We start from the raw sequence: 10,414 nt of genomic DNA, 5'->3' as shown, positions 1-10,414 counted from the left end.
CAACTCCAGTCACGTGAGTTCGATTTCTTACCCTTCTCCAGAGCTGTAACATCATAAAACACAATAGCTGCCTTGTAAGTTATGAGACAAACATAATAAAATTCTTTCCCAGATTTTCAGCCTCCAGTAAATTTCCTCATTGATTACTAACTGGTCCTTAGTTAACACTTAATTCTCACTTTTACTTCAGGTACTGGAGGCCTACAAACTTTGGTAGAAGGTCTACACTGAGCCATTTTAAAGAATGATTCACTGGCCTAGATGAGAGCAGCATTGTCTTTGTTAGAGTTTCTATTGCTGTGATTTAAATTTAAAAAAAAAAAATCGACTTGGGGAGGAAAAGGTTTGTTTCCACTTATAGTCCCGTGTCACACAGCCCATCACTGAAAAAAGTCAGAGCAGGAACTCAAGGCAGGCACTGAAGCAGAAGCCATGGAGGAGTGCTGCTTCTGGGCTTGCTCCCCTTGGCTTGCTCAGTTTATTTTCTTATGCCCTCTGGGGACTACCTGTGTGTTAGGTCTCAACCTGAGACTCTAACACTGCCTATGGGTAGCACTATCTGCAACAGTCTGGGCCCTCCCACTTCAATCATCAATCAAGAAAATTCTCCATGGGCTTGCCCAAGCTCCATCTTATAGAGGCATTTTTTCAATTAAGGTTCTTTTCTCTCGGATGACTCCAGCTTGCGTCAAGTTGACAAACAAACAAACAAATTTAGCCAGCACAAGCATCTTATTTCTAGTTCCAAGAAGTCAAGTTTGGTTGGTTTAAATAGGGTTTAGTGGTCAGGCAAGTAATCCCAGAACTCATGAAGCTGAGATGAGAGGATTGCTAGTTCAAGGCCATCCTGAGCTACACAACACTGAAGGGCAACCTAGATTCCATAGGGAGATCCTGTCTCAAAAAACTAATAAAACAAACAAGCAAAAATCAGAGTTAATAGGGCTGGAGAGATGGCTCAGAGGTTAAGATCACTGACTGCTCTTCCAGAGGTCCTGAATTCAATTCCCAGCAACCACATGGTGGTTCATAACCATCTGTAAATGAGATCTGGCACCCTCTTTTGTATACATAATAAATAAACAAATCTTTTTTAAAAATCAGAGTAAATAATCTCAAATCTTAGTATGCTAGATTTATGTTGGCATCACAAAAACAGCTGAGAAAATTAGCTTTAAGAGAGGAAAGGTTTGCCGGGCGGTGGTGGTGCATGCCTTTAATCCCAGCACTCAGGCAGGCAGATCTCTGTGAGTTCGAGGCCAGCCTGCTTTACAAAGTGAGATCCAGGAAAGGCACAAAGCTACACAGAGAAACCCTGTCTCAAAAAACAAAGAGAGAGAGAGAGAGAGAGAAAGAGAGAGAGAGAGAGAGAGAGAGAGAAGGTTCATTCATGGTTGGTTAGCTTTGGTGTTTTGGGGTCTGTGGCATTAAGGACATGCACTCAATGGCCTAACCTCCTTCTAGTGAGTCCCCATTCCTGAAGGTCTCACAACTTCCCAATAATGCCCAGGCTGAAGACTAAGCTTTTATTCAACACACAAGTCCTGAGGGACATTTAAAATCCACGCCTTAACACTTAGTGCTTAGAGTAAAAACATTTTGTTTCTCATTCTACGTGTTTACTGAAGTTTGGGTGGAGACTCTGATGTGCATTGTCTTCATCTGAGGATGGAAAGTGGACAAAACAGCCATTGTAGGAATGTGACATGTCAGGAGAAAGAGGACACTAGGTGACAGGTGGATTGACTCCTGATGCCTCTGCCAGAAGTGACGTGTCTCATGCCCACTCATACATGGCTGGACCGTATGTAGGGAGTGGAGGAGTACAATCACACCGTGTGCCCAGAGGCACACTAGTGGCACACTTTAAAGCCCTCCTCAACACAGCAAAGGAACAGGAGATTTAGACTTGGTTTAGAAGGACTTTGTTCTAATCTGATTCAGGACCTTCATCTCTAAAAAGGAGAGCGCAATCCTTCATTCAGTGGAAGCTTAAGAAGTTAGTAAGAGCATGCGTGGAGTCACCCAGCCCAGTGGTGTTTTCTTTTTAGCTTCCGTTCACCACCCAGTGACAATGTATCATGGCTTTACTATACTTATGACCAAAGTGTGCATGTTGACTTGGCTGCTACAACTGATGTTAATAACTTCCTCTTACCTTACCATGATACAAGCTTTACAAGGGGACTGCTTCATACGTCTGCTGCATGCCTACTACAGTAGTGAAAACTATGTGTGCTAAAAACATATATTGATAATCTTCTCCTCAAAACTGTTTTACTCCCTGTGGGGGCTGGGGTTAAATCTCAACTGAAGATTTTGATAAATTTCAATCCTCTTTCCTAGAATCTATAAGTTGTTTCCAAATGATTTATTTTATATTCACAATGTCTAGGTGCTATGCAAAGCAGAGGTTACACTCATTTCAGCAATTAATGGGTAGAAACCAGGGATGGCTTTATGAGTTTAATTAATAATTTTCATGGCAGGCAATGATCAATTTTTACTCAATCATCCTTAGGCATGCACAACCCAAGAAATCACTAGCAGGATCTGGGCTGAGAGGAGTGTCAGTGCCTTGCGAGTGTCCTGTTGTCCTCTGGCTCTACCTTCTCTTAAGGCTTTCTAGACAAGCATCTCAGAAGACAGGCTGAAGGTACAGACACGTTAACAAACTCCAAAGCTGAAGCAGCCACGGAAACAATGAGCTCTCAGGACAGATGGGAAAGTGAACGTATAAAAAGGGAAAATCCTAGCAGAGTCAGCTAACATATGAGACTGCAGAAGTCATCGTTTGGCAAGTTTGAGATTAAGAGATTAGATTCTGGGCTTGGAGATGTGACTCGGTGGTCGAGCCATCAGAGACAAAAATAGTAGAAAGATAATAAGATTTTGAGTTTCATAATCACATTCTGACCAAACCCCTTCCAGAAGCATCCTGCTTGTGACCCAAGGGCCACATGCAGCCACAAATAGTATGAATACAGACAGCACAAGCCTAAATATAAAACATTGTTGTTTCTTTTCATGGTTTATTTATTTATTTATTCTCAAGTGTGAAATCTGTGGATTACAGCCATTTCAAAAGGTTGGCCACGCCTGCTGGGAACATTCTTTATCTCCCCAACAGGCTCTTCCAGGGTCAAGGCCAGGACCTTGAACATGCTGGCCAAGCACTCTACAATGAGCTACGTCCCAGCCCTATTTTCTTTTTCTCTAGGGTGGACAACTGTTTTGGTGGGCTGGTGGGTGGGGGCTGGGGATGGAATCCAGGCCCCACACGTGCTCTGAACCCTAGGCCACAAGTGATCCTCTCAGACATCGGATGCAGGCACTGGAGCCCTGGATAGGTAGCTCTTGCTCAGCAATCCTGCTTCAAAATCGGCTCTTAACACCATAGTTGTTTAATAAGAACCGTTTATTGGATGCTTACGGAGGAAAATCAACAAAGTAAATTGTAGACATTACTTATTTCTCACACTGACCCTGCTAGATACTGCTTTTAGTGGAACTCTCAGAGGCTGTGACTTGTCCAGCATAGGGAAGCAGAGTCACTAAGCAGAAGAGTTGGATTCCATCCAAGATCTCACAGTTCATGCTCCAAGCCATAACAGCAGACTCAAGGGATGAAGATTTCTCTTGTCTAGGTATATATCTATGAATGCCCAGAGCACATCTTAACTGAATTAACTCATGGGAAATATTTATGAACTCTCAAGAAGATACCATGTTTGTATAAAGAGGTCTACATTCGGGTATATGAATTCAGGTTTATGGCTGATGACTATGAAGTTAAGGAATCAGGTGGGGATGGTGGTGTGTGTTTCTAGTATTAGCACTTGGGAGTTGGATGCAGGAGTACCACAAGATCACAAGGCCAATCTTAGCTAGACAGTAAAGTGGTGTATAAAAGACAGACAGGAAGGAGGGAAGAAGGAAGGGAGGGCTGAGGAGATGGCTCAGAAGGTAAAATACTTGTGGAAGCTGGACGGTGGTGGCACACCTTTAACCCCAGCACTTGGAGGCAGAGGCAGGCGGATCTCTGTGAGTTCGAGGCCAGCCTGGTCTACACAGAGAGATCCAGGACAGCTAGGGCTGTTGCACAGAGAAATCCTGTCTCCAAAAAACAAAAGAAAACAAAAAATCAACAACTTGTGGAAGCAGGGGGACTAGAGTTTGGATCCCCAGCACTCATGGGGAAATATGCATATGGCTGCTGGCTTCTGTCTCCAGTGTTGATGGATCGGGGTGAGGGGGTGGGAGATGAGAGGATTCCTGGGTCTTGCTGGCCAGCTGGTCTAGCCAATTAGTGAGCCAGGTTTAGTGAGAAACCCTGCCTCAAAAAATAAGATGGACAGAGATAGAGGAAGAATACAGCATCGACCTCTGGTCTCCACATGCACACATGTGCACACACATACATGTACACATGCACACCACCACACATAAGGTGGGGGTGAGGGAGCTGGGCATGTTGGTGCATGCCTGTGAAAGGGAGGTAGGAAGATCAGGAGTTAGCACTGGTTATAGAGAAAGTTCAAAGATAGCTCAGATCCTGTCTCAAACAACAAATAAACAGCCACACTACCTATGTACACTGGAACAGTAAATTGTTCTGAGCAGGACTACTGGATTCATTAAAGTACAGACACTGTACTCTGCCTAGGATTCTACTGGGACACTTAAAGCTCCTGCTGCTCTTGCCAGGGGTCAATGAGCAAAGGAATTGATTTTTTTTTTTTTTTTAATATGAATGGTTGTATTGCCTACCTATACATCTGTGCGCCACATATATGCTGGGTGCCTCTGGAGGCCAGAAGAGGACATTGGATCCCCTAGAACCGGAGTTATAGATGGCTGTGAGCCACTATGGGAGTGCTAGAATGGAATCTGGGTCCTCTGGAATAACACCCAGGACTCTTAACCTCTGAGTCATGTCTCTAGCTCCAGGAATTGAACCTTTAGGACGCTTTTTATTCAGAGAGCCAGCAGTCTGGGTAGATAGCATACAACACCCCAAACTACTGTTTCCAACTCAGTACCAGCCAGGAGGTTGAGCAACAAGTGTGAGAGTCGGCCCACAGCAAGGACAATCACTCCAGAGCTCCTGTGGGATAAGGACACCACAGCAAGGACAATCACTCCAGAGCTCCTGTGGATAGGGTCACCACAGCAAGGACAATCACTCCAGAGCTCCTGTAGATAGGGTCACCACAGCAAGGACAATCACTCCAGAGCTCCTGTGGATAGGGTCACCACAGCAAGGCCAATCACTCCAGAGCTCCTGTGGGGTAGGGTCACCACATCAAGGACAATCACTCCAGAGCTCATTCTTGCCCCTCAGGCCAGGTCAGCAACATATCTGGGACAGCTTTGTTCTTCTCTCACTGTCTCCCTTGGGTTCTTCCTTCATCCTGTGAGGCTCAGGCACTTCTTGAAACACTGAGTCTAGTTGATGACTCTTGGCATTCCCCTCTGGCTCTGGCCTCATCTCCAGTGATTCCTGTTGCGCTTGGTTTGGTATGGTCCCTTGCTTTTTTTTTTTTTTTTTTTTCTTTTAGCACACTGAATATATGATCCTTCTGCCTGGGACAGACACACCGGCCTCTCTCTGTCTTGTCACGTTTCTTCTTTAAAAGGTCCTTGTTAGATGCATTTATTTATTTTTGTGTGCTGGAGTGTTTTACCTGCCTAGATGTCTGTGTGCCACGTGTATGCCTGGTGCCCTCAGAAGTCAGCAGAGGGCCCTGGATCCTCTGGAACTGGAGGTCTAGATGATTGTGAGCCACCACCTGGGTGCTGAGTATGAAACTGGGTCCTCTGGAAGAGCAAGTGCTTCTTAGTGCTTGTCATGTCTTCCCTCAGATGCCGCTTTCTCTGGGAGGTCTTCCAGGATCACCTCTTTCAAACACTAAGGTCCAGCCTTCACGCCTCCCAACAACATTCCTTAAAGGTTTTTTTTTTTTGTTGTGGTGGTGGTTTTGTTTTTCCATTGCGTTGATCATCACCTCACAGCCTGTAGGTCTGAGGTTCCATTTGTAACTTCTCTCACTCCTACCTCACTGTAACACCAACTCCAGGAGGGGAGGAGCCTTTGTGTCTCATCTATCTTGATGGACATCCACACCCAAGACGCAACTCTATTAGAAGAGCCACAGCTTGGTCTTGCTGAATTAAAGGATGGATTCAATCTAGCCAGTGATGTATGGACTGAAGTCCCAGGGTTCCTGCCTAGGCAAGTGGGATTGTCATTTCCTAAGGGGCAGTGTGAGCGGGAAGCACTGATAAACTGCCACCCCTGAGCTGAGGCAGGAGAGTGCTGTTGTTGTTGCTGTTGCTGCTGCTGCTGTTGCTGCTGCTGCTGCTGTTGCTGCTGCTGCTGCACCTGTTTATTCTCTCTGATTCTGGAAACTTTAATAACAGTTACTTGGATTTCTACTTGCTAAAAATTACCTGGAAGTTGAAATCAGAAGGAGGCAATTGCTCTCCCTTGGTTCTGAGCTTCATCTTTGACTGATTTCCTATAGACTCGGTTACTTCCCAACTTAGAAGGGGGTGAGGTTATTTTATAGGTACTAGTATTTGTCTTCAGATTCCCATCTAGTGTGAAAAGATAATCTGGAAGGTTATGGTTTCATGTAGGTCGTTAACCAGTTGTGTCTAGACCGGCAATCTGCCTTTGTTGTCCTTATTGAATTGCTTGAAAACTCAGCTTGCCAAATGGGCTAGAGCTGACTTTAATACTGCTTCTTGCAAAACTACCAGGTGGTGTAAAGTCTTTGCCCTTCTTTTTAAGTTTGCATGACTTAAGAGTCTCCCTTCTTGAAAATAATACTTTAGAATTATTTTCACAAAACTGCAAGTTGCCAGAGAAGATGATTCCTGAGTACTTATTGATCAGTACAATCTTAAGACTCAAGGAGTGCCCTTGTGACTGTAGAACAAATGAGATATACGGTTGCCTATTATTTATTTTATTTTTGGTGGCACAGGGGGTTATCAAACCCAGAGCCTTGTCAAGCAAACACTCTACCACTGAGCGGCCCTAGCTTTTAAAAATAAAGTGTGGCACTCTTATACGTAGGGGACATGTTTCTGATATTTCATATGTGCCTGAAACCAACTGCGGATAATACAAAACCATATATACATTTTTTTCCTGATACATACCTAATATGATAAAGGTTCACTTACTGACACAGTAAGAGATTAATTATTATAAAATAGGTCAATTATAACCACATAGTGCAAGGAAAGTTATGTTAATATGGTCTGATATGTCTTGCTTCACTGTGCTCACCTGCTTTGGATGATAATATGAGACAACACAATAAAATGGGGGGAGGCAAGGCTTAGGCGCTGTAACTGGTGTTAGGTCACTGTGTAAGGGTTTCTTGAAGACAAGTACTGTGACCAAGGGTGAGAGCAGGGTAGTGATACTGGTCAGGCAGGTGCCATTCTTATCCTGGTCCAGAAGCTGGGAATGCCCTTGGTTCATCCTGGCTGGAGACTAGAACAGCGGAAGGAACTCTGGCTTCCTGTCACTCTCTTCTCCTAAATGGACATCACGGGTGTCTAGAAGCCATGATGAGGCGGGCTAGCCAATTCAGACACTCCTATCCCTTTAGTGAACAACTTTGAAATTGGAGCTCTGGGTTTTCATGGTGAAAATTGGTTATACCTACTCTCCAATTTCAGCCCATCTTTTAAATAACCTTAGGGTCTCAACTCTTGAAGAGAGAATGCTGGGTATTTAGATAGGTATAAATAACCTTGGAGGTCATTGAAGAGAAGCACTCCCTCATGATCTGCTTTGGATGCTGCCTCCCATTTCTTTAGTAACCCTAGAAAGGAAAACATCACAACTTACCCTCTTTGGGCCCCTTTCTTAGAAAAAAAAAAGTAATATTTCTGGCCCTTCAAGAGTTAATCCACCCCCCCCCCCCCCCCCCAATGGTTGTGTATGCATTTAATCCCAGCACTTGGGAGGCCGAAGCAGGCAGATCTCTGTGAGGTCTAGACTATCCTGGTCTGCATAGCAGGTTCTAAACTAGGGCTACATAATAAGACCTTATCTCAAAAACCAAAAAAACAACAAAAAGGGTAATCCAGCAAGACCTGTCAATCACCTAGCTAGAAGTCTACCCCTGCCCCTAGGAAAGTTGATTCACTTGAAGATGTGCTATGAAGATGGAATAATAATGCCCTTAAGAGATAATGTGTTTATTTATGCTTGCCAAACGCCCCTCTCCAGTGCAATAGCTTTTGGATGGATGGATCTTCATTGCTAATCACTGCTAAGCCTACCAGGTTGCTTTTTTTTGTTTGTTTTTTTTTTTTTTTTTTGTTTTGTTTTTTCTCTGTGTAGTTCTGGCTGTCTTGGAACTCACTCTGTGATCCTGGCTGACCTCGAACTCAGAGATCTGCCTGCCAGCTTTTTAAGTTCTAAATTTAAAAGTACATTTTTTTTTTCTTTAGCTTTCTCCAAAAGCCTAAGTATGTTTTTCCTGCCCTGCCCACTTTTCCTGACTGTCTAGGCTTCTCTCTGGTTCTCTGAAACTCCTCACTCTCCTGCAGCTGCTTACTGACCCCCCTCTACTGCTGAAAATGCCGGCTTTCCAGACCCCTAACTCAAAAAGCAGGACTTATGCTGCTCCATTTTCTCCTCCCGGCAGCCACAGAGATTTGCAGCTTGCCTGCCTTGTTTTCCTTCCAAACTCTAATAAAATGGTCCTTGAGCTTCCTTTTAAGACTGTTTAAAATTCTTTTATTAAAGAGACTAATAACTCATGAAAGGGAACCCTGAATTCCTTGGTAAAACCATGACCTGGAGTCAATTTGCTAGGTAAGTTGAGCTAAGTGACTGACAAGTGGGTCGTACATTGTGGTGTACCTGACAAATGGTTCACATCCAGGGTGGGATGAGGCAAGACTGCATCATACTACTCAGAGAGTCACGCAATGGAAAGCTCACAGATTATTATTGTGGAGTACATTTTTTGTATTACATATTTTTGAACAGTGGGTTACTTTAGGTAACTGAAAACGTGGAGGGCAAAATCTTGGATAAGGGAGGATTACCACATCAGGAAGAGAGCATTCTTTTTTTTTTTTAAAGATTTATTTATTTATTATGTATACAGAAGAGGGTGCCAGATCTCATTACAGATGGTTCTATGTGGGTGCTGGGAATTGAACTCAGGACCTCTGGAAGGGCAGTTGGTGCTCTTAACCTCTGAGCCATCTCTCCAGCCCGAGAGCATTCTTAAAATATTTTTATTTATTATTATGTTTGTGTGCATAGTACAGTGCATATGTAGGAGAGGATAACCTTGTGGAGTCAGTCTCGGTTCCTACCTTTACATGGGTGGGTTCTGCGGATCGAACTCATGTTGCCAGGCTTCATGGCAAGCACCTTTACCTTCTGAATCACCTCATCGGCCCATTTCTTGAGACTTGATACTGTAATGGACATGTATAAACTTACTAAGAGAACCCCCATTTCTGCTAGCTTTCCTCAGTACACTTTCTAGTCACTGTGCCAGGAGTTACTGCCTCAGAGCAAAGCCCGATTGTCTTTCATGTCCCCTGTCACTCATTGCTCCTTGTGTATGGCAGAGAACGTTTTGGACCTAACCACCATCTTCCTTCTCAAGATTACTGTGAATATGTAGAACTATTATACATACTTATCCTGGTAATCTGTTTGATGTTGCTTTAATTCTTAAGAGAGTCATAGAACCTAAGAGAACAGAAGGGAAGTTTTCTTCCCTACATTAGCTTGGATGCTAGCTTTTGGCAGCTGCTATATAAATTCTGTTATAAATTTCCTGGCTTAAGTTGACACAAATTTCTGTAGGTTAGAAATTTCACTGGGTGAAAGTCAATGTGTTAGGAAGGCTGTGTTCTTTTTGGTCAGAGCTTGGGAAGGATTGATTCATTTAATTATTTTTTCCTAGCTTCCAGAGCAGTGGTTCTCAACCTTCCTGATGCTGTGACCCTTTAATACAGTTCCTCATGTTGTGGTGACCCCCAACCATAAAATTATTTCGTTGATACTTCATAACTGTAATTTTGCCACTGTTATGAATTGTCTATCTGATATGCCACCCCTGTGGGGTTGCGACCCACAGACTGAGAACTGCTGTTCTGGAGGTTTCTCAGATTGCTTGGCTCATCACTGCCTGGCGTCTTCAAAGTGAGCAATGACAGGCTGAGTACCTCTCAGTCATGCCAATCACCCTGTGTCTTCTGTTCCCTATTTCCACTTTCAAATATATCCTCGATGACACTGGAGTTGCTCTGATAATGCATGATCATCTCCTACTATTTAAAGGGCAGTTAACATACAACTTTAATTCCCCTTTGCTATGTAACAAATAAATAAATTTAGGCTCCATTATTCTAATCCCAG

The sequence above is a fragment of the Onychomys torridus genome, chromosome 3, assembly GCF_903995425.1.
Source record: "Onychomys torridus chromosome 3, mOncTor1.1, whole genome shotgun sequence".
Classification (NCBI taxonomy): domain Eukaryota; kingdom Metazoa; phylum Chordata; class Mammalia; order Rodentia; family Cricetidae; genus Onychomys; species Onychomys torridus.
The sequence above is the reverse complement of the archived record's forward strand: the minus strand, read 5'-3'. Positions refer to the sequence as shown.